Here is a 23471-nt window from a genome sequence, read left to right as displayed (position 1 = left end):
AACCAATCCGGGCGCGGCGACCGCAGCGACGCTTGTGTTCGCTCTCGGGGCTAATAGCCCGGACCCGGTGCATAGTCCGCAGGGAAATATTTTACGTCAGAAATAAAAGTGCTTGCTTAGATAGTCCGCACTCGGTACACAAACGGCACCCAGTGCAAAGCCCGCACTTAGCACCTAGTCCGAACGTAAAAAGTATCATACTCAGCAGACCTTGACAAACGCCTACTGTATTAGCTCACGATGAAGCTTTATCGTTCGTAAATCAAGATTAGTATAGTCCGTTACTCATAAAATCCTTCAAGATTGTCATAGTGAAGGATCTAGAAAATTATATCATTGTATTGTCCGCACCTGTAGATAGTTCGCATCGGGTGAATTTTCAACTTTTAAACTTATATAGTCCGGAAAATACCGTACTACAGAGTGTATTGTGACCCTGGATACTTGAAGAGGAAGTGGCGAGCCTTACAAAAAGTGTTTACGGGACGGGAATTAATGCCAGCGTGCGTACTCTAACATGTCCGGTGCTTTTACCCAAACCCACCTAGTGTTGCCTAAATGGGACACACGTTGAAATAAACAGTGCTGGGGGCTGTCAGACCGTTGTTTTTGTTCTGAAATTTGACCGAAACTCCAAATATTGAGATCTGCGAAAATCCATAATACGAAGCAGAGCCTTTTTTTTTTTTTTTTCGGTTCCTTGCATTTTTATATTGCGTTTTGAGATCCTACTAGTGACCAGTGCCGCGTTTAGACGTCATATTGCACGTGGCCACACCGGTGACTAGAACTCCATCTTTCCGTAAACAAAAGTTTAAAGTACAAGTTCACCCGTCAAATTTTGGGAGTGTAATTACAATATTGCGTTAATTTTTCTCAACTCATTATCTCTTCTCGAAATGGTTAATCACTTTAGTACAGTCGCCCTCTTGAGATTTCTAGGCGAGAGATGGCAAAAGCATTTTCCAGAACTAACTGTTTTACATTACCGATTCCTTTCTTAAAAATCACTAAAATTTAATTATATCACATTACAAATTACTGATTACTAAAACTATGGGCATTCTCTTCGTATTACATTTAATTTTTGCAGGTAGAGTTTGCTTGTCGATAATGAAATATCAGTCTGCTGTTGCAAACAGTGCAATGTAGGCGCAATATAATATATTACTGTCATGCCGCAACCTTGTTCAGGAAGCCGCCGATGACAACGAGGTTTTACGATGCGCTAGTAACTCCAAAGTATCTGAATCAGTGGTGTCGCCATGCTGTACTACAGCGCAACATATGAGATGAGACCATAACCGTGCTCTCGCAAGCTCGTTTTTAATAAAAAAAGAAGATAATATTTTTTTCTTTAATTCTCTACTTGTGCTTGTAAGTTGCAACACAGCAAAAGCTACTCAAGTCTATTGTAATGTATCACTGATATCCGATAAGCTGAGGTGGCGTAACCTGTGCAGCATAAAATGCTTTGACGGAATCGTTTGTTCTTAGGTTCACACGTGATGTGCGAGCTAACCTAACCTATACCTACAGCCAAGAATAAAGGCTCCGAGCATTAATTGGAATGCGACGGAAGCACTTCGACTTTCCGAACTGCCGTGACTATATCTGGAATGACTTCTCTAATCGAGGTGAACACACGCACACATATACCGGAGGCACTGTTGAAGTCTCAGGGGCTCGGGTTTGCGTATAGATTATCTTTTGCGCCGATACCCGGTTTTCGCTTTGCTAAAATATTTCAACAACTGCCAGTCTTGAACGGGTCAACAAAAGAACTGATCGTTTTCACGTAGTTGGGTTAAAACTATGTGGTTAGGCTACTGTATGGGTGCGCTACTAAAACCAATGATAATGACACCTAAAGCGACAATTACTTTCCTGTGTACTTTATCTTGTAAATAACACTTTTGCGATTGACATGTACTTTTGCGCGCGTGCACCGTCGGCAAACGTCGCACCATTAAATGATCTCCCTTCTTTTTCTTTTCTTTTTTTTCTGAGCGAGAAAAAAAAAGGGGGGGGGGAGAGAAGGCTGTTGAGGGTAAAAAATGTTGGAGATATGTGCTCTGATTGTCATGATTGTGCATTTTTGATCACCTAACCTTTACAGCTCCCACATGAACGCGACGTCCCATGATGTCAACCGCAGAAACAGTTTGATCACTACTCGTACATGAGCCACTGCATTCGGCTTTCAGGTTATTGTGTACCTTCGTGCGTCTGTGCGTGCGTGTAACTTTGATATTTGTATCTGATGTTTAGGAGTGCATATCTCGTAATATTTTTTAGATATAGCGTTGAAGTTTTTTTTTTGTATATTCTTTCCGGAACGGTAAATCATCTAAAAATATTTTTTTACTCGAGTTTTATAACTGAAAATATTTACAACGCTTCAAACGTGCTTCAATGTGAAAAGTTCCCCAACTTCAGCATGCAATTAAAAAAAAAAAACTTCGTTTTTCTTTTTTTTCTCGAGGAGAATATTTTACACTATATAGCGTGGTGTTCCATTAACATGTTGCATTATTTTGTCTCCATGCAAAATGCAGCGCTTCGAAATACACGAACTAGGCAACTTCGACATTTTTACCCAATATTTGTGAGTTGTTATCTGGCAATGTCTTCAAGATATAGCATTGAACTATTTCTGATATGTTCTTCCCAAGAAGGCCTATCACCTGCATAAAAATCATTACACTCACTAATAACTGGACAAATTTACAGTGCGGCAAACAGCTTCCAGGGCCGAACTCGGTCCCAAGCAATAACAAAAGTTACAAGTAAAAAAAGAAAAACGATACCGACATTTTCAGAAGCTTTTATTGCTACGCCACATAGTTTTATTGTGTCCAGAGTTTGCGAGCTCAGGCTGAACTCAAGCAGGATTTACCAATGAGCCACTCTAAGCGATCCATTATTCGCAAACACAAAGCAGCGTACTCTGTTACGATCCGTTCTACCTTAAAATGGACCGCAGCGGACGCTACGAGCCATCGGAGGTAAATCAGTAACGAGTGTGTGACACGTGACATGCGCTGAGTGTGGCACGAGGCCAAATGAAGCGCTCACAGCGCTGCATTGGCTGGAACGACTTGCAGCGTCCGGTGTGGTCCATCCCTGGGTATACAGAACATAATCTTGTACCAAAGCAGTATGTCTGACTTCTCGGATTACCCCGAAGACATCTCCAAGCAGCTCACAAAAGTGTCATTGTATATTGTCAGAATGTCGAACCGGACAAAACCATTATCACGGAGTACCTTCCGCACAGGACAAGGCGAGGGGTTAAGTGCTCGCTCAAGCGTTGTGAGAGCCAGTCCTTTGAAGACAGGATATAAAGCTACGACCCTCGTGAGCCAATCGGGGCATAGAGCAAAGCACTTGACGATGTGCCATAGAAACACGATCCTCCCACGGAGAGCTGTCTCGTGCGTCGCTCCCTTGCTCTGATTGGCCAACGGGGATCGTAGCTTTCGCCGTTTACCAAGTTATGGTGAAACGGAGATACACTCAGTCCGTGTAGCTTTTCTATCTGATCGTTTTTTTCTCTTCCACGTATTTTTAAAGTTCAATGTCACGGTTGGAGCGGAGAACGTCACGTGGCTTTTCGAAGCTACTGGAGAATCCAGTGTATGTCTGTTATCTGTTTCAACGGTCGTTTACTTACAAAAGCAAGCCGGGTCTTCCTGACAGAATAAAGTGCTCCTCGCCGACATTTACGATTCTGCCCCATTCCATGATTAGTTTAAGAAATAATCCAAATCCGAAAGCCCCGTTTCCATACCCCTGCCGCAAACCCCCGCGTTTTGTCACACATCTTCAAGATCCCCGGGTTTTAAAAACCAACGCCCGCTTAACAATTTTCCAAGCTTCTCCCCTTATATTGCTATCAACGCGTTTCTTCCTACGCATTGTATACATGATTAAGCAAGGGATGGAGTTGACAACGCGACCACAATTACTACTTTTGTGTACTTGTTTATCGAATGCGCTCTCGTGGCCCGAAGTCGTTATAGAGCGGAAGGTAAATACACTGCCAAAATAGTCTGTACATCTGTAACAAATAATTACTAATAATAAACAGAAACAAAGAAGCAGGTCACGGGCCACCGCAAAAACGTCACTGATGGCATTTATAATAAAGTTAGGTCATTGATATTAGCAACCAACCAGATGAGGTGGTTTTATCCGTGGACTGAGCAAGGTAGGAAAGATTAACTCGTATTTCAAATTAATGCTGGTGATTGGGTCCGGACACTTCATCGAACGCCGTCTCATCGAAGCCATTTAATCGAACGTTATTGAATCAAACGCCATTTGATCAAAGCCGTTTAATTGAATGCTTTAAAATAGTATTTGGAGATCGTTTCTCGTTTTCGGAAATAGTTCCTTTTGCATCGAAGGACAACTATATTCTATGCCATATTTTCAATTAAATGTCAGGACCAAGAAAAGAACTGCTTTTCTCCGGCAATATAATGGTAGTCGCATGAGGACAAACACGCGTACGCTAGGCAGTGCTGACTACCCCGCGACAACCAGAAAGTTTCTGGCTCAGTGACTTGGTGTGCGCCGCCTATTTGTGTTACACTTGTGCTACTAAGCTTGTCTAAAATAGGGAACACCCAAGATCACAATTGTTTTAAAGACCGTTTCAAAAGCGACCGTTTCAAAAGCGCCATTTGCAACCATTTTTTGTAATCTCCCTGCTGTGTTTATGTTCATGTCGTATTATTATTTTTTTTTTTTTTTTGCTTCACCACTCCTCTCTGTAATGCTTCGGCCTTGAGAGTAAATAAATGAAATGAAATGAAATGAAAGATGTCATTTACGCACGAGAAAACCAGAAAGTTTTAGATGAGGCGATGAAAGGGATAAAAAAAGGGTACAAATATTTTCGGACATTTCATTATGCACGTAGTTCGTAGCTCAGGCTCAAATCAATCACGATTTGCACAAGAAGCTGTCTGGTTTTCGAAGCTTTCTCCCAAGCCTCCCCGTTATTTACAGACGTGGGCTTGAAACATTGAACCCGAACACAAGAAAGAACGCAGTGGCGACTCCTCTCCCCCCCCTTCCCCCTCGAGCGCCTCGATACCATGAGACATCGGAGGTGACTCAGTGCTGGGAAAAGTGACACGTGGCATTCGGATTTGGTGCAGCGATGCGCGCCAAGGAGCGAGAAGTCATATGAAGCCCTCACAGCAGTGCATCTGCTGGAACAGCTTGTAGCGTCCGGATGTCCTACTTCCATCAAGCCCCACCTCAGCGACCCGAAGGAATTCCGCAAGCAGGCTCTAAAGCGACCTATTGTGCGTTTCGAAAACCTTGAACGGGCAATAACGTTATCACAGAGTTCCTGGTATACTGAACAAAGAAGAATGATAAGTGCACCCCCCCCCCCCCCCCGCCCCCTTCCTCGCTTTTTTTTTTTTTTTTTTTGAAGTTTATTTGGTTTCTCTCGGGCCAGGCCCGGTAGGGAGGTAGCATGAATCACACACACCCCGTTCCAGTATTGCTTCTTTCTTTTTTTTAATTCAATATTTCCAAGCGCGAGAGGCATGGGGTAGTGCGAGAGCGCCCTGTTTCAACAACTGCTCTTGTGAAAGATTGCATAAGTTTTGTTTTTATATATTATTATGACGCCGCCAGTCGCTGCAGTTATGGCTTAAATCTCTGATGAACCCGGATACTTGGCGTTTTACAAATTTAGAAAAATACAAGGAGAGTCAGATGGCTCTGTCTTTATTCACAAGGTTGTTGGATTCTTCAGACTGGGAGGAAGTTTCAGTGTAGGTCGTTTCGGTGCCGACATTTCGGAGCACGGACTTTGCGGTGCAGAGACTTTTTGCTGCATGGATATTTTTGTGTAAATACACGTTTGGAAGTTCAAATAGCTGAGCTTTCCAGCAGGCATTGCGGACGGCTAGCGGACATTTCATCGAACACCGTTTCATCGAACACCGTTTCATCGAATGAATGGACATTTCATCAAACGCCATTTCATCGAACGCCGTTTCATCGAATTGCTTAGGGCCGTTTCATCGGATTTCTCGGTATCGAGTTTTGAGGCATAACAGTGCTTTGTAGATGTATTACCTTACATTTGTAAAGACTAAGGTAGTCACTTAAGAAACAGTCTTTAGGGTGGAGCCAAATTACTAGAAATAAAAACCATTGGTATAAAAACTAGGGATGCCGCGAACTTTTTTCGAATCGAAGTTTCGATGATCGAATCAAGCGGTTCGAAAGGTTCGAAAATATTCGATTTTTCGAATTGTCTACATCGTAAAATTCGACAAAAGTCGAATTTTCGAACTTCTTGAGCTAAGAAGTTCGACGCTTTTCGAACCGTCGAACTTATTATGCTAAAAAATTCGATCTTTTTCGAACTTTCGAACTTATTGCGCTGCAAAGTTCGATGCTTGTCGAACTTCCGAAATTGACTGACCAAAAAATTCGATGAATTTTGAACTTTCGAACTTATTTATCAAGAAAAATCCAAAAGTTTCGAACTTTCGAATTCTGAAAAGTCAGAATTTCGACGAACTTCGAACTTCTAGGGTAAAAGTTCGACGTTCGTCGAACTTCGAAAGACCAGCGGACGGTTTCATTTGAATTCAAGTAATGAGGTACATTCGTAGTTTTTTTTTTTTTTTTTCTCGAACTTTTACACGCGGTGCTGCGTTCCTTACGAAAGACAATGGCGTTTGGTTCAACGTTCTGGCATGCTTAGTTTTAAAGAAATAAATTTCCGAAGGGGCGAGGAAGGACGACGGGTTTTTGATGATTATCGTTTGTGCCAGATTTGAAGCGCGCTGTAGCCGAAGCTATTTGTGGTAGAGATGTTATATTTTTTTTTAAGAATGATCTATGTATAGCCTAGGTAGGTGCCGTCTTAAGATGTGATTATTGTTATTCAACGTGAGTTTCGAAGGAATGTCCAAACATGTATCTACATACAATTATGCCCTAAACTTGATATTTATTTTTGTCTAAGTTGTTTGAGGTATCGCATTTAAATTAACATCACAGACAGTACATATCATTGCCATCTGCAGAATACAAAATGATGTATTTATTGTTTTTTCACGTTAAGGAATAAATTAACTCATGGGAGAAGATTTCTAATAGTGTTCAAGTTCAGCACGTCATTGAAAGAAAACTTTTTTTTTTCGCTTCACGATCCTGGGACGTGTTTCTACTTTTAGCCTGTACACATTTTGGTAAAAGAAGCTTGTTCCGAAGTTCTGAACCTCTGAATACGCAAGAATACAACACTTCCGGCGAATTCTTGATAGTTTTTTTTTTCTCCAACTTTTTATCCCCGCATTTATTCTTTTTTTTTTTTTTTTTTTTTTTTTTTTTTTTTTTTTTATTGGCACATGTATTTAGGTCGAAAAGACAGCTTTGAACTTCCGAACCACTAAGCATGTGACGAGTAGTGCCTTCTGACAACGAGTTTCTAACAATGACCATCTACGCAATCTTTTATGCAGTGAAGAGCGACAGTAGCTATACATATGCATAAATAATTTCAGATTAAAATAAGCTCGACCACGCCCTCTTTCCCCGTATTGTTTTCTTTAACAGTCCGAAATATCTGGAAAGGGGAGGGGAAAGGAACTGAAGCCCCCCTCCCCCCCCCCCCCCCCCCCCCCCCCCCCCGCTACCCTCTTACCCCCCGTTTTTCCTCTTCCGTCGCCACTTGTATGGTAGAACGCTCCTCAACCTCGAGTTGTGTCGGCTTTTTGCGAGACGATTCCTCCGTCCCAGAGAATAAACCTCCAGGACAATTAAAACTTAACTTACTATATGCCAGCGTCACCCGGGCGGCGTTCGATCAGATTGCTACCAGCGTGCAAGGGGTGGCGAGGTAGTTTGCCAGGTCGCTTCAAGATTTTTCTGAGCCTCAACCTCCTGCCCGCCCCTGGCCGTTTCAAACTGGATGAGTCTCGTAAAACAGTGTGCTCGAGGGATCACTACTGCGTGATGCAGGTTAAAGACTCCCCCCCCCCCCCCCCCCCTTCTCCACCCCGGGCTGGCGGTCACGATTACTGAACCATGGTCACACGTCACTCTGCACTGGCAAATATTCCAGCACATCCGGGACACTCGTCGCCTCATTTAACTGCGTGACCAACTTCGCAGAATCTAGATCACACCCTAACTTTTCTAAACTGGATTTTGTAAAAAGTGAGTCGTGAAAACGTCATTTGAAACAAACTGTGGAAGAACTTGAAAACCGGACTTCGAACTTTGAAAACTTGGACTAGAAAGAAATTCAAAATCCTTGAAGTTTTTTTTTTTTCCGATTTTAGCGTTAAAAGAGAATCGAAACCTTCGAACTTTTCGAACTTTATGCAGAAAGGAATTCGAAATGTTCGAATTGTTCGAACTTCATGTCTATAAAAATTCGAAGCGTTCGAAGTTTTCGAATTTTATTTCCAAAGAATATCGAAATCTTCGAATTTATCGAACCTGAAGTAAAAAAATATTCGAAATATTCGAATCCGAAATTTTAGAAACCGGGAAAGCTTCGAACTTTTCGAATTCGAAACTCCACTGCGATTGAAAGTTGCGAATTTTTCGAATTCGAACCTCGGTCGGTACGAAAATATCGAAATTTTTCGAAATCGAACCTCAGTTCGCTTCGCAAATATCGAAACCTTTCGAAATCGAACTTGGGGTGGTTCGCGACATCCCTAATAAAAACAAATGGGTATGCGACTTACTGCAAAGTTTTACTCATGTACCTGTCAGAAAACATGATACTGGAGGTAAAGGACCGACACTTAAAACACTTTTGAATGTCTGTCGTTTTTTTTACCGGCTGTCCGGGGTTTCGGTAATGTGCCATTCACACCAGCTCATTTGCACACTTACGCTTAGTTGAAGGTTTATTCACGAAAAGCGTTTAACTGCCAGGGCAGCACGCTTATAATAAAACGATGCTCTGCCAGGAGAGCACACGAAATAAAATATAATGATACTCTGATTATCAGCTTTATGCTCAGATTGAACGTTTCTGCTTTTTTTTTTTTTTTAGTTTTCAAGCTTTACAGAGTCAAAAGCTGCACAAAGTGTCAGCCAACATGGTTTCGGGCTACACCTGGACTGGAACCACCTCCCCTTCACTGTCAACTTTATTACCGACCCTTTTGCCTATTATGAATCATCTTCAGGACGCTTTCTTAGGAAGGCCAACCCGCACCAGACAATAGTAAAGCCCTGGGTGTACTCTGTCACCCTTTCGGATCCTCACATAACCCAAGGTTACAGGGACACGCTGTCAAACAATAAAACACTACCCGCTTCCCAGAAAGCGCATCGTAACAGAGTTCGATGAAAAGGCGTTCGATGAAACGGCTTCTATGAAACTGCGTTCGATGAAACGGCTTCGATGAAACGGCGTTCGATGAAACGGCGTTCGACGAAACGGCGTTCGACGAAATGTCCGGACCCAATATAAGGGATGTAATTATCGAGATGTCTTATTTGACTATGTTTTTCCCCCTAATGAAAATATACGATAGGTGTAATCAAGCAATTATTGGCCTGTGTGATCCTGTGAGGACATGTTCATAGAAGACGTAAGGTACACGGATATTTCGGTGTAAACGGCCCGTCATTTCCGGCAATAGCATGCTTTAATATTTTAAAGGTTAGAATATCCGTCTAGGACATCTTTATTAAGATTTGTCATAATTATGTCTGGATGATAGGTATGTAACGTGCATAAGCATACGCATATGAAGTTATTCGCATGTGTGGCTTGATAATAATATATTCCGGAAAGAATGCCAGTTTCTAGCCCTCCCAAATACTATAACGGCTACGTATCACAAGTGAGTCCTCGTATACGTAATAAAGTCTGAGGCCAGCTGCCTTCAAAAGAAATATAATCATGCACAAAGGGTAATGTGGGCCCCTTTTATTTACAAAACGCGTGTGCTCACTGCTCTGTGACCTAATCGGCGTTGCTAGCAACGCCCCTGAGGAATCGTCGAGCACCATTGCAGTCCCTGATCCCGGCTTTCCAAAAGACGCTACACGGGGGTGCAAGTTTATTCTTTGTGGTCGGAGGCGAGAAACACATGCTCTAACCCCCGTGGGGCGGTGGTATCTGCTAAAAAGTCGAGCAGAAAGAGAAGATGACATTTTTTAATGAAGTTCGGGCAAAAAATAATCGTAAAATAAGGACAAAAGCGACTCTTTGCGTCGCTTTGTGTTCCACGACCATGCAACAAAAACAACTCCGCACACCAAATATTTCGAGCACCGAAATGTCCTAGACTCTTCAGACTGCTAGATGAAGCCTAAAACAAACCATTGTACTATACATGGGCTGCACCTACGCCACAGAAGAACGTCGCACGCCGGTTTCAACCATGCTGGTGGTTGAGACGACCGCGATTTGCAGCGGAGCTATGGAAGACGGTGGTGCGTTGGGCTGCAGCAAGCGCTCGCGCAACAAAAAAGAAGCGGAAACTACACGGCCAGCTTTTACCGTACTCCGGCGATCGCAACATCGGTGTGCACTGCGACGGAGATGCTGTCCAGAAAAAGAAGGCACGAATGGCATGCAGAGCCGGCTCAGGACAGACGTCGATGATGCGGCCGCTCATTATTGAGTTTGCGGGACGCATTTATTTGTTAGCGGTGTGTGACGCACTTTCATAACGCGTTTGTGAATGCTGTGAGGGCCAATACGACACCGACGCGCTAAAGTTAGTGGCCCAAGGGATGACTTTCCACTACACCACAAGTTTGTGTGGTAGAAAGAAACAGTCTAGTGAGGTGCACCTTGTGTTGTTGAGCAGCGCTTCGCAAACATGGAACTCAGAAAATGTGGTTATGGTTGAGTTGGAAGTCACTTCCTAATGTACACAACTTCACCATTCGAAATAACATTCAATCTCGGCTCCTGCACCCAGCCGATCGATCGTCAAGTGGTTCTGTGTGCTTTGAAGTGTTTGCGTACAATAAAGCTTCTTTTTCGGACAATTTAATCAATCTCGTGACATGCGCTCTACTGGTCATGCGCTCTTGTGACGTGCACTCTAATGGTAAGCGTGCTCATATCGCAGCGCTCTCGAGTCGCGCGTTCTAACGTCGGCGCTCTAGTTACACTGAACTAGAATATAGGGGCAGTGGAAAAAATGTCGGCGGCGTCCCATCGGCCGTGTGAAGCCAGAAGTGCAGACTGCCGCGAGTGGCGCTGTTGTCGAAATCCGGAGGACATGGGTACTGTAACATGGGATATGGCGTCGCGTACGTTCTCGGATGGTTTCTGTAGTGTCTATGGTCGTTTTTGCAATTTGTTTTTGTGATTATCAAGTGCTTGGCATTGTGATTACATAGGTTCGAGTTTTGTCGCTATGCAATGAAAACGAAGAGAAAGAAGACGGATGCGCAGCGCTACGCGCCAGCATGCAAGACTGGTTACCCCAGTTTTCACTAAATTGTGGAAGTAAGCTTGAACCAATTTATTCATACACGTTGAAACACCCCTGAAGCATTCAAAGGCCACACTAATGAACCGCTAATATCAAAAACAGCTACGCTTGGCGCGAGCTTCGCTGGCAGGAGTGCTCCGGAATCGAACACCAGCGCCACCTGGCAGGTTCTACACGAAGCACCTCACCTGGAGGCCGGCTAGTGTCGTCCGCTCGAAGGGGCCTCTCCCGTCTGAGTCCACCTTTGGAGAGCGATAACTAAATAAATTCTGGGCCGCTTCAAAAGCACTCGGGTATACGCGTCATAGACCTAGAGGAGATTCTTCATAATGAATTACAGACTGCTGAGTGTCGCCATTGATGGTACAATTGACGGCGCGTATGCCCGAATTTGTTGGAAACGCCCCTTTTTTGGCTGATTTTGACGTCTGAGGCAACCTTTGGAGAGCGATAACTAAATAAATTCTGGGCCGCTTCAAAAGCACTCGGGTATACGCGTCATAGACCTAGAGGAGATTCTTCATAATGAATTACAGACTGCTGAGTGTCGCCATTGATGGTACAATTGACGGCGCGTATGCCCGAATTTGTTGGAAACGCCCCTTTTTTGGCTGATTTTGACGTCTGAGGCAACCTTTGGAGAGCGATAACTAAATAAATTCTGGGCCGCTTCAAAAGCACTCGGGTATACGCGTCATAGACCTAGAGGAGATTCTTCATAATGAATTACAGACTGCTGAGTGTCGCCATTGATGGTACAATTGACGGCGCGTATGCCCGAATTTGTTGGAAACGCCCCTTTTTTGGCTGATTTTGACGTCTGAGGCAACCTTTGGAGAGCGATAACTAAATAAATTCTGGGCCGCATCGAAAGCACTCGGGCATATGCGTCATAGACCCAGAGGAGATTCTTTATAATGAATTACAGACTGCTGAGTGTCGCCATTGATGGTACAATTGACGGCGCGTATGCAAGAATTTGTGGGAAACGCCCCCTTTTTGGCCGATTTTGACGTCTGAGGCAACATTTGGAGAGCGATAACTAAATAAATTCAGGGCCGCATCGAAAGCACTCGGGCATATGCGTCATAGACCTAGAGGAGATTCTTTATAATGAATTACAGACTGCTGAGTGTCGCCATTGATGGTACAATTGACGGCGCGTATGCCCAAATTTGTGGGAAACGCCCCCTTTTTGGCCGATTTTGACGTCTGAGGCAACATTTGGAGAGCGATAACTAAATAAATTCAGGGCCGCATCGAAAGCACTCGGGCATATGCGTCATAGACCTAGAGGAGATTCCTTATAATAAATTACAGACTGCTGAGTGTCGCCATTGATGGTACAATTGACGGCGCGTATGCCCGAATTTGTGGGAAACGCCCCCTTTTTGGCCGATTTTGACGTCTGAGGCAACCTTTGGAGAGCGATAACTAAATAAATTCTGGGCCGCTTCAAAAGCACTCGGGCATATGCGTCATAGACCTAGAGGAGATTCCTTATAATAAATTACAGACTGCTGAGTGTCGCCATTGATGGTACAATTGACGGCGCGTATGCCCGAATTTGTGGGAAACGCCCCCTTTTTGGCCGATTTTGACGTCTGAGGCAACATTTGGAGAGCGATAACTAAATAAATTCAGGGCCGCATCGAAAGCACTCGGGCATATGCGTCATAGACCTAGAGGAGATTCTTTATAATGAATTACAGACTGCTGAGTGTCGCCATTGATGGTACAATTGACGGCGCGTATGCCCAAATTTGTGGGAAACGCCCCCTTTTTGGCCGATTTTGACGTCTGAGGCAACATTTGGAGAGCGATAACTAAATAAATTCTGGGCCGCATCGAAAGCACTCGGGCATATGCGTCATAGACCTAGAGGAGATTCCTTATAATAAATTACAGACTGCTGAGTGTCGCCATTGATGGTACAATTGACGGCGCGTATGCCCGAATTTGTGGGAAACGCCCCCTTTTTGGCCGATTTTGACGTCTGAGGCAACATTTGGAGAGCGATAACTAAATAAATTCAGGGCCGCATCGAAAGCACTCGGGCATATGCGTCATAGACCTAGAGGAGATTCTTTATAATGAATTACAGACTGCTGAGTGTCGCCATTGATGGTACAATTGACGGCGCGTATGCCCGAATTTGTGGGAAACGCCCCCTTTTTGGCCGATTTTGACGTCTGAGGCAACCTTTGGAGAGCGATAACTAAATAAATTCTGGGCCGCTTCAAAAGCACTCGGGCATATGCGTCATAGACCAAGAGGAGATTCTTTATAATGAATTACAGACTGCTGAGTGTCGCCATTGATGGTACAATTGACGGCGCGTATGCCCGAATTTGTGGGAAACGCCCCCTTTTTGGCCGATTTTGACGTCTGAGGCAACCTTTGGAGAGCGATAACTAAATAAATTCTGGGCCGCATCGAAAGCACTCGGGCATATGCGTCATAGACCTAGAGGAGATTCTTTATAATGAATTACAGACTGCTGAGTGTCGCCATTGATGGTACAATTGACGGCGCGTATGCCCGAATTTGTGGGAAACGCCCCCTTTTTGGCCGATTTTGACGTCTGAGGCAACCTTTGGAGAGTGATAACTAAATAAATTCTGGGCCGCTTCAAAAGCACTCGGACATACACGTCATACACCTAGAGGAGATTACTTATAATAAATTACAGACTGCTGAGTGTCGCCATTAATGGTACAATTGACGGCGCGTATGCCCGAATTTGTGGGAAACGCCCCCTTTTTGGCCGATTTTGACGTCTGAGGCAACCTTTGGAGAGCGATAACTAAATAAATTCTGGGCCGCTTCAAAAGCACTCGGGCATATGCGTCATAGACCTAGAGGAGATTCCTTATAATAAATTACAGACTGCTGAGTGTCGCCATTGATGGTACAATTGACGGCGCGTATGCCCGAATTTGTGGGAAACGCCCCCTTTTTGGCCGATTTTGACGTCTGAGGCAACATTTGGAGAGCGATAACTAAATAAATTCAGGGCCGCATCGAAAGCACTCGGGCATATGCGTCATAGACCTAGAGGAGATTCTTTATAATGAATTACAGACTGCTGAGTGTCGCCATTGATGGTACAATTGACGGCGCATATGCCCAAATTTGTGGGAAACGCCCCCTTTTTGGCCGATTTTGACGTCTGAGGCAACATTTGGAGAGCGATAACTAAATAAATTCTGGGCCGCATCGAAAGCACTCGGGCATATGCGTCATAGACCTAGAGGAGATTCCTTATAATAAATTACAGACTGCTGAGTGTCGCCATTGATGGTACAATTGACGGCGCGTATGCCCGAATTTGTGGGAAACGCCCCCTTTTTGGCCGATTTTGACGTCTGAGGCAACATTTGGAGAGCGATAACTAAATAAATTCAGGGCCGCATCGAAAGCACTCGGGCATATGCCTCATAGACCTAGAGGAGATTCTTTATAATGAATTACAGACTGCTGAGTGTCGCCATTGATGGTACAATTGACGGCGCGTATGCCCGAATTTGTGGGAAACGCCCCCTTTTTGGCCGATTTTGACGTCTGAGGCAACCTTTGGAGAGCGATAACTAAATAAATTCTGGGCCGCTTCAAAAGCACTCGGGCATATGCGTCATAGACCAAGAGGAGATTCTTTATAATGAATTACAGACTGCTGAGTGTCGCCATTGATGGTACAATTGACGGCGCGTATGCCCGAATTTGTGGGAAACGCCCCCTTTTTGGCCGATTTTGACGTCTGAGGCAACCTTTGGAGAGCGATAACTAAATAAATTCTGGGCCGCATCGAAAGCACTCGGGCATACACGTCATAGACCTAGAGGAGATTCTTTATAATAAATTACAGACTGCTGAGTGTCGCCATTGATGGTACAATTGACGGCGCGTATGCCCGAATTTGTGGGAAACGCCCCCTTTTTGGCCGATTTTGACGTCTGAGGCAACCTTTGGAGAGCGATAACTAAATAAATTCTGGGCCGCTTCAAAAGCACTCGGGCATACACGTCACACACCTAGAGGAGATTCCTTATAATAAATTACAGACTGCTGAGTGCCGCAATTGATGGTACAATTGAGGGCGCGTATGCCCGAATTTGTGGGAAACGCCCCCTTTTTGGCCGATTTTGACGTCTGAGGCAACATTTGGAGAGCGATATCTAAATAAATTCTGGGCCGCTTCAAAAGCACTCGGGCATACGCGTCATAGACCTAGAGGAGATTCCTTATAATAAATTACAGACTGCTGAGTGTCGCCATTGATGGTACAATTGACGGCGCGTATGCCCGAATTTGTGGGAAACGCCCCTTTTTTGGCCAATTTTGACGTCTGAGGCAACCTTTGGAGAGCGATAACTAAATAAATTCTGGGCCGCATCGAAAGAACTCGGGCATATGCGTCATAGACCCAGAGGAGATTCTTTATAATGAATTACAGACTGCTGCGTGTCGCCATTGATGGTACAATTGACGGCGCGTATGCCCGAATTTGTGGGAAACGCCCCCTTTTTGGCCGATTTTGACGTCTGAGGCAACCTTTGGAGAGCGATAACTAAATAAATTCTGGGCCGCTTCAAAAGTACTCGGGCATACGCGTCATAGACCTAGAGGAGATTCCTTATAATAAATTACAGACTGCTGAGTGTCGCCATTGATGGTACAATTGACGGCGCGTATGCCCGAATTTGTGAGAAACGCCCCCTTTTTGGCCGATTTTGACGTCTGAGGTAACCTTTGGAGAGCGATAACTAAATAAATTCTGGGCCGCTTCAAAAGCACTCGGGCATACACGTCATACACCTAGAGGAGATTCCTTATAATAAATTACAGACTGCTGAGTGTCGCCATTGATGGTACAATTGACGGCGCGTATGCCCGAATTTGTGGGAAACGCCCCCTTTTTGGCCGATTTTGACGTCTGAGGCAACCTTTGGAGAGCGATAACTAAATAAATTCTGGGCCGCTTCAAAAGCACTCGGGCATACGCGTCATAGACGTAGAGGAGATTCCTTATAATGAATTACAGACTGCTGAGTGTCGCCATTGATGGTACAATTGACGGCGCGTATGCCCGAATTTGTGGGAAACGCCCCCTTTTTGGCCGATTTTGACGTCTGAGGCAACCTTTGGAGAGCGATAACTAAATAAATTCTTGGCCGCTTCAAAAGCACTCGGGCATACGCGTCATAGACCTAGAGGAGATTCCTTTTAATGAATTACAGACTGCTGAGTGTCGCCATTGATGGTACAATTGACGGCGCGTATGCCCGAATTTGTGGGGAACGCCCCCTTTTTGGCCAATTTTGACGTCTGAGGCAACCTTTGGAGAGCGATAACTGAATAAATTCTGGGCCGCTTCAAAAGCACTCGGGCATACGCGTCATACACCTAGAGGAGATTCCTTATAATGAATTACAGACTGCTGAGTGTCGCCATTGATGGTACAATGGACGGCGCGTATGCCCAAATTTGTGGGAAACGCCCCTTTTTTGGCCGATTTTGACGTCTGAGGCAACCTTTGGAGAGCGATAACTAAATAAATTCTGGGCCGCTTCAAAAGCACTCGGGCATATGCGTCATAGACCAAGAGGAGATTCTTTATAATGAATTACAGACTGCTGAGTGTCGCCATTGATGGTACAATTGACGGCGCGTATGCCCGAATTTGTGGGAAACGCCCCCTTTTTGGCCGATTTTGACGTCTGAGGCAACCTTTGGAGAGCGATAACTAAATAAATTCTGGGCCGCATCGAAAGCACTCGGGCATACACGTCATACACCTAGAGGAGATTACTTATAATAAATTACAGACTGCTGAGTGTCGCCATTGATGGTACAATTGACGGCGCGTATGCCCGAATTTGTGGGAAACGCCCCCTTTTTGGCCGATTTTGACGTCTGAGGCAACCTTTGGAGAGCGATAACTAAATAAATTCTGGGCCGCTTCAAAAGCACTCGGGCATACACGTCACACACCTAGAGGAGATTCCTTATAATAAATTACAGACTGCTGAGTGCCGCAATTGATGGTACAATTGAGGGCGCGTATGCCCGAATTTGTGGGAAACGCCCCCTTTTTGGCCGATTTTGACGTCTGAGGCAACATTTGGAGAGCGATATCTAAATAAATTCTGGGCCGCTTCAAAAGCACTCGGGCATACGCGTCATAGACCTAGAGGAGATTCCTTATAATAAATTACAGACTGCTGAGTGTCGCCATTGATGGTACAATTGACGGCGCGTATGCCCGAATTTGTGGGAAACGCCCCTTTTTTGGCCAATTTTGACGTCTGAGGCAACCTTTGGAGAGCGATAACTAAATAAATTCTGGGCCGCATCGAAAGCACTCGGGCATATGCGTCATAGACCCAGAGGAGATTCTTTATAATGAATTACAGACTGCTGCGTGTCGCCATTGATGGTACAATTGACGGCGCGTATGCCCGAATTTGTGGGAAACGCCCCCTTTTTGGCCGATTTTGACGTCTGAGGCAACCTTTGGAGAGCGATAACTAAATAAATTCTGGGCCGCTTCAAAAGCACTCGGGCATACGCGTCATAGACCTAGAGGAGATTCCTTATAATAAATTACAGACTGCTGAGTGTCGCCATTGATGGTACAATTGACGGCGCGTATGCCCGAATTTGTGAGAAACGCCCCCTTTTTGGCCGATTTTGACGTCTGAGGTAACCTTTGGAGAGCGATAACTAAATAAATTCTGGGCCGCTTCAAAAGCACTCGGGCATACACGTCATACACCTAGAGGAGATTCCTTATAATAAATTACAGACTGCTGAGTGTCGCCATTGATGGTACAATTGACGGCGCGTATGCCCGAATTTGTGGGAAACGCCCCCTTTTTGGCCGATTTTGACGTCTGAGGCAACCTTTGGAGAGCGATAACTAAATAAATTCTGGGCCGCTTCAAAAGCACTCGGGCATACGCGTCATAGACGTAGAGGAGATTCCTTATAATGAATTACAGACTGCTGAGTGTCGCCATTGATGGTACAATTGACGGCGCGTATGCCCGAATTTGTGGGAAACGCCCCCTTTTTGGCCGATTTTGACGTCTGAGGCAACCTTTGGAGAGCGATAACTAAATAAATTCTTGGCCGCTTCAAAAGCACTCGGGCATACGCGTCATAGACCTAGAGGAGATTCCTTATAATGAATTACAGACTGCTGAGTGTCGCCATTGATGGTACAATTGACGGCGCGTATGCCCGAATTTGTGGGGAACGCCCCCTTTTTGGCCAATTTTGACGTCTGAGGCAACCTTTGGAGAGCGATAACTGAATAAATTCTGGGCCGCTTCAAAAGCACTCGGGCATACGCGTCATACACCTAGAGGAGATTCCTTATAATGAATTACAGACTGCTGAGTGTCGCCATTGATGGTACAATGGACGGCGCGTATGCCCAAATTTGTGGGAAACGCCCCTTTTTTGGCCGATTTTGACGGTTGAGGCAAGCTTTGGAGAGTGATAACTAAATAAATTCTGGGCTGCTTCAAAAGCTCTCAGGCATATGCGTCGCAGAACTGGAGGAGATGCATTATTATGGCTTATAGAGTACTGAGTGTCGCCATTGATGGTACAATTGGCGGCGCGTATGCCCAAATTTCTGGGACACACCCCTTTTTTGCCTGATTTTGACGTCTGAGGTTGTGATGACTTAAGAGATACTGGGCCGTTTCAAAAGCTCTTGGGCGCACGCGAAGCAAACCTACATAAGATTGATTAATTAGCAGTAACAGCGTGCTAAATGTCGCCATAAATGGTACTCTTCATGTCCCGTTTGCCAAAGTGTCTGGACCACGCCCACTCATTTTGGCATTTTTATTTTTAATACCATTCTTGGAAGTGGAATAGCTGGTGAAATGAAATTTGGACACTTTGTAAAAGATAGTTCGGATCAAAAAACGCTTTGACTCCTTAATTATTCAGCGCTTTAAGTATAATGTATTTGAGATAATTACGCGATAAGAACAAAAAAAAATAAAACAACAACAAAAAAAAACAACCTGCATTTAGGTTTTGTGTTTATCAATTAAGAAAATATTCAGTGTAGTTGCCGTTTTGTTATACATTACATATGTTGCTAAAAAAATGTATTTAGGAACGCAACAAGGTCACTGAATCCTCGAGTCTCCTCACCAACTGCGGATTCCTTTTGGTATTTAAAGCCCTGGGGAACCACTTTAAATTTAAGTAATTTGAAAATAAAAACTGTTTCCATGGAGCTAGAGACATTGGCTATATATATAGCAAAATGCAACTAAATTGATCGTGTGGGTTTCTTAGGGTTTGCATCGAATGTTGAAAAGATTATGATTTTTCTGCGGTTCGCCATAGGAACCAATGAGTAAAAGTTTGGTTGCATTTTGGCCAGACTTAATATAAACCCAGGACCACGAAACTTCTCGTGGAGGTTGAGGGCAACGGATTAAAACGTGACACAAAAGTGCAAAGGGATTGAGTGATTAGTTTTCTTTGTATAAAAAAAGATCGCTTTGGTCCATCGAGTTACGGGCGCCGGCGCAGCGGCGGCCGATAGATGGCGCAAGTAGTAACGGCGCTCGCCTGTCCGAGAATCTTGGGGTTGTTGTAATTGTGCCGAAATTTAGCAATTACTGAAGCTAGAAAGTAATTAAATTACAATTACAATTCCTTTTAGCCAAAAGTAATTATTACAACTACAAATTACCAGGAGAAGTAATTAAATTACAGTAATTCAATTACTGTAATTGAATTACTACCCAAGTATGCCTGTGATTCCCTCGACTTCGCCCACAAGCAAAGCCCAGCTAGGCGCGCCTTGCTGACTCAGAACAGGATGCCCCCGACCTTTTCTTCGAAGTGGACCCTTCCCGCATAAATAGCTGACCTTGTTTTCGGGATAGAGGGCCAGTTTTTCCCCCTCCTTGTTGTTCGCTCTTATCATTTTCGAAGTTGTGAGCGGTGGGGCGGACCGTGGTGCGGGGAAATGTGTTCGGTGCTAGCCGGTCGTGGCTTCGTTGGTGGCGGACTCTCGTCTCGTCGCTCGCTCGTCGATCGAGTCTACTGTTTGTTCTACATTAAGCTCCAATAAACGCCGTATGGATTACCTCTGCATTGTCTGGTACGTACACTTTATTCCTTGAGTAGGTTTCCTTTATTTATTTTATTAGTAGTAAACGTTGCAGGTCGAGCTAGCGCAGGTAGCTCGACCTGCAACGGATAGGTAGTGCGTAGCCAACGCACTACCTATCGGCGGTAGTGCGTTGGCTACGCAATCAAGTCCACGACGTCTCTATCGGCCTTCGTGGTGGTCATGCACGGTGTCGAAAGCTTTCAATAGTTCACGCGACTATCTTAGTGGGTACAAACGCTGACATTTCGGTCGATCAGGAGCGGGTTCCGACGTTCAACAGGCAGAGATTAAGAAGGCAGCGAGCTTGGGCTGTGGCACCCAGAATAATAAACAGACTCTTACCCGAACCAAATCACCGGTACGAAGCCCGTTAAAATTACGAGTCAATTCTTTTCGCCGCAGATTAGTGACGGACGTGAACATCAAGTTTCTCTGTTGATTTGTAGAAAGCTAAGACTACAGCGCTAGGACTACAGCGCCTTGGACACCTCACCAGCGTCGCGTTGTGATTGGTTACCGCTTTGCGGTTCTTCAAAGCGGTTGGGAGAAATCGGTCCCAAAGCGGTTGGCAAAAACGCGCTCCAACCGCTCGATCCCAGCCGCTTTGCGGTTGAGAACGCGCAAATCCGCTTCGCGAACGCGGATCCGCTCCCAGTGTGAACGCGCCATAAGGGAGGAGTTTTACGCATTCGCAGTGCGACGCCCCAAGTTGTTTGGGGGACCCAAAGGGGCCTTTATGTTCTAAAACTCGCTAATGGCCCGAACGCAATGTTAGCGCGAGGTGGAGTTCATGATTGCGCATGTCGTCACGGGTAGTTTCCAGCACAAAACTTCATAGACTGCGTGATTGTGCCCAAGCAGTTCCCCAGATCACCTCCTTCATTTGAGGGGGCCCCGGGGGACGGTATTGAGCAAAATCGAAACAAATTGGTAGTTTTACCCCCTTTGCCAGCAGGAGCAAGCCTCAAGGCCCAGACTCTCGTCCGCCGTACCGCCACTAACACCCTTATGCTGCCGGCCTTGCGCAACCGCGTATTTCAAGTTGGTTTTACTGTACTGCATGCAACACCCTTGCGACGACGCAGCACGTTATCTGAGAGTGTCCCGAGCAAGCTGCGGCTCGCTTTGAGGCATTCCCTGTAGCAGACCAGCCTAACACAATTGAAGGCTGGGTGATCCCACAGGACAAGCCGCCACCTACAGTGCGCCTCCTGTGGAATCAGCTCTGCAGCTTTTTCTGCGCGGACAACGGACCAGATAGGATATCCACAATATCCATAAATGACAATCGCACGTTTGTACTTCGAGCCTGGTGGCTGTATTTTTTGTTATAAACGGCAAATCTGGCAAGCGCTCGGAGAGCAGCCAGCGGAGAGCACGTGACATACAACGCAATCGTGACGTAGTTCGTCTCGGGACGAGCAAAGCTGCGGCGAGGCTGACGTCGAGATGATGTCGTGGTCGTTCAAGCCACCGAAGCGGCTGCTTTTGTACGAATTTTGAGTGACGGGTTAATCTTCTATAATATTGTGAAGGGAGAATAGCGACTTCTTGGACTCACAAAAGAAATTCTCGGGGAGAGGGGAGTTCCTTCCCCTCGTCTCTCGACACTCCCCGTCACTAGCTGTGAAGGTTCCCAGACGAGTATTACAAACGAGGCGTTAGCAACATCCACCAGGTGCCTTTTGCTAATCGTTTAATTCGTTTTAAAATTTCTTTTCCTGTCTTTTTTTTTTAACAGGACATTGGTGTGTCCGATGTGATGATGCTCTTTTGAACATATAGAGTAAAAAAACTAAGCGCCGAAATTTCGTTGTAGTATCCCTTCAGCGTCGCATTGTGAAACGGCTGTCGGCCGCTCTCAAACGCAGCTGTTTGTAGGGTGTCTTTTTTTCGTTCTTCTTCTTTTTTTTTTTGCCACTGGGAATGTTTTAAAGCAACATCAGCCATGCGTGGCATTAAATAAATACGGTTTCTCAACTCAACGCAATACACCTGAAAGCACGCGTATATTCAGCACACCAGCCTAAATTTAGGTGTTTAAAACGGTTATGAGCAATAAAGTCTCAAAGACGAGCAAGACGTGTACAGCTTCCGAAGGCTACACTTTTTTTATTTATATTGCCACGCGTGTTGGCGAGCAAGCGCGTGCGTGGCCGAGTGGTTAACGCGCTTGACTGTCGCGCGGAAGGTGTAGGTTCGATCCCTCCAGTTAGCGGACTGTCCTTTCATTTATTCTTTCAACTTGGTCTTCTAGTAAGTTCGAGAACATTCTCATTTGATCGAGTTCCGAATGTTCTACGCACCGAAAGCTCTACGCTGAACGATCCAGAAACCCACGGGGGTACATAAGGGATTCCGCAAGGCGAGCGGAGTCAGTCTCGCCCCAGCGTTCGACTCTGCTGTCAAGCCGACTTCGACGCCCGCAACGTTCTGCTTCATTACCAAAATGTCATTTTTATTACCGAAATGTCACGAATGACAAGTGTGAGGCGATAATAACTGGAGAAACTAAACGTTTAATGGGGCGAACTTGTGCCCAAAAATAATAAGGGAGCAGAATGAAGCAGAGCGTCGCGGGCGTCGAAGTCGGCGTGACAGCAGAGGCGAACGCAGGGGCGAAACTGACTCCGCTCGCCTTGCGTGACTTGCGAGTCACGCAAGTAACGCGTGACTCGCGTTACTTGCGTCCGTGTGATTTTCGGTTTCCGCATCCTGATCGAAATGTCCAAGCATAGGAGGAGTCTGGAGTCGTCGTTTCAGCTCGTCGAATCCCTGCTACTGCTCCTCGGCCCATTCAAACTTCTCGGCGTCCTTCGTGAGGTTTGTGAGCGGTGCGGAAATTTTAG

Source organism: Ixodes scapularis, unplaced genomic scaffold (genome assembly GCF_016920785.2).
Source record: "Ixodes scapularis isolate PalLabHiFi unplaced genomic scaffold, ASM1692078v2 PGA_scaffold2__306_contigs__length_199485367, whole genome shotgun sequence".
NCBI lineage: Eukaryota > Metazoa > Arthropoda > Arachnida > Ixodida > Ixodidae > Ixodes > Ixodes scapularis.
The sequence above is the reverse complement of the archived record's forward strand: the minus strand, read 5'-3'. Positions refer to the sequence as shown.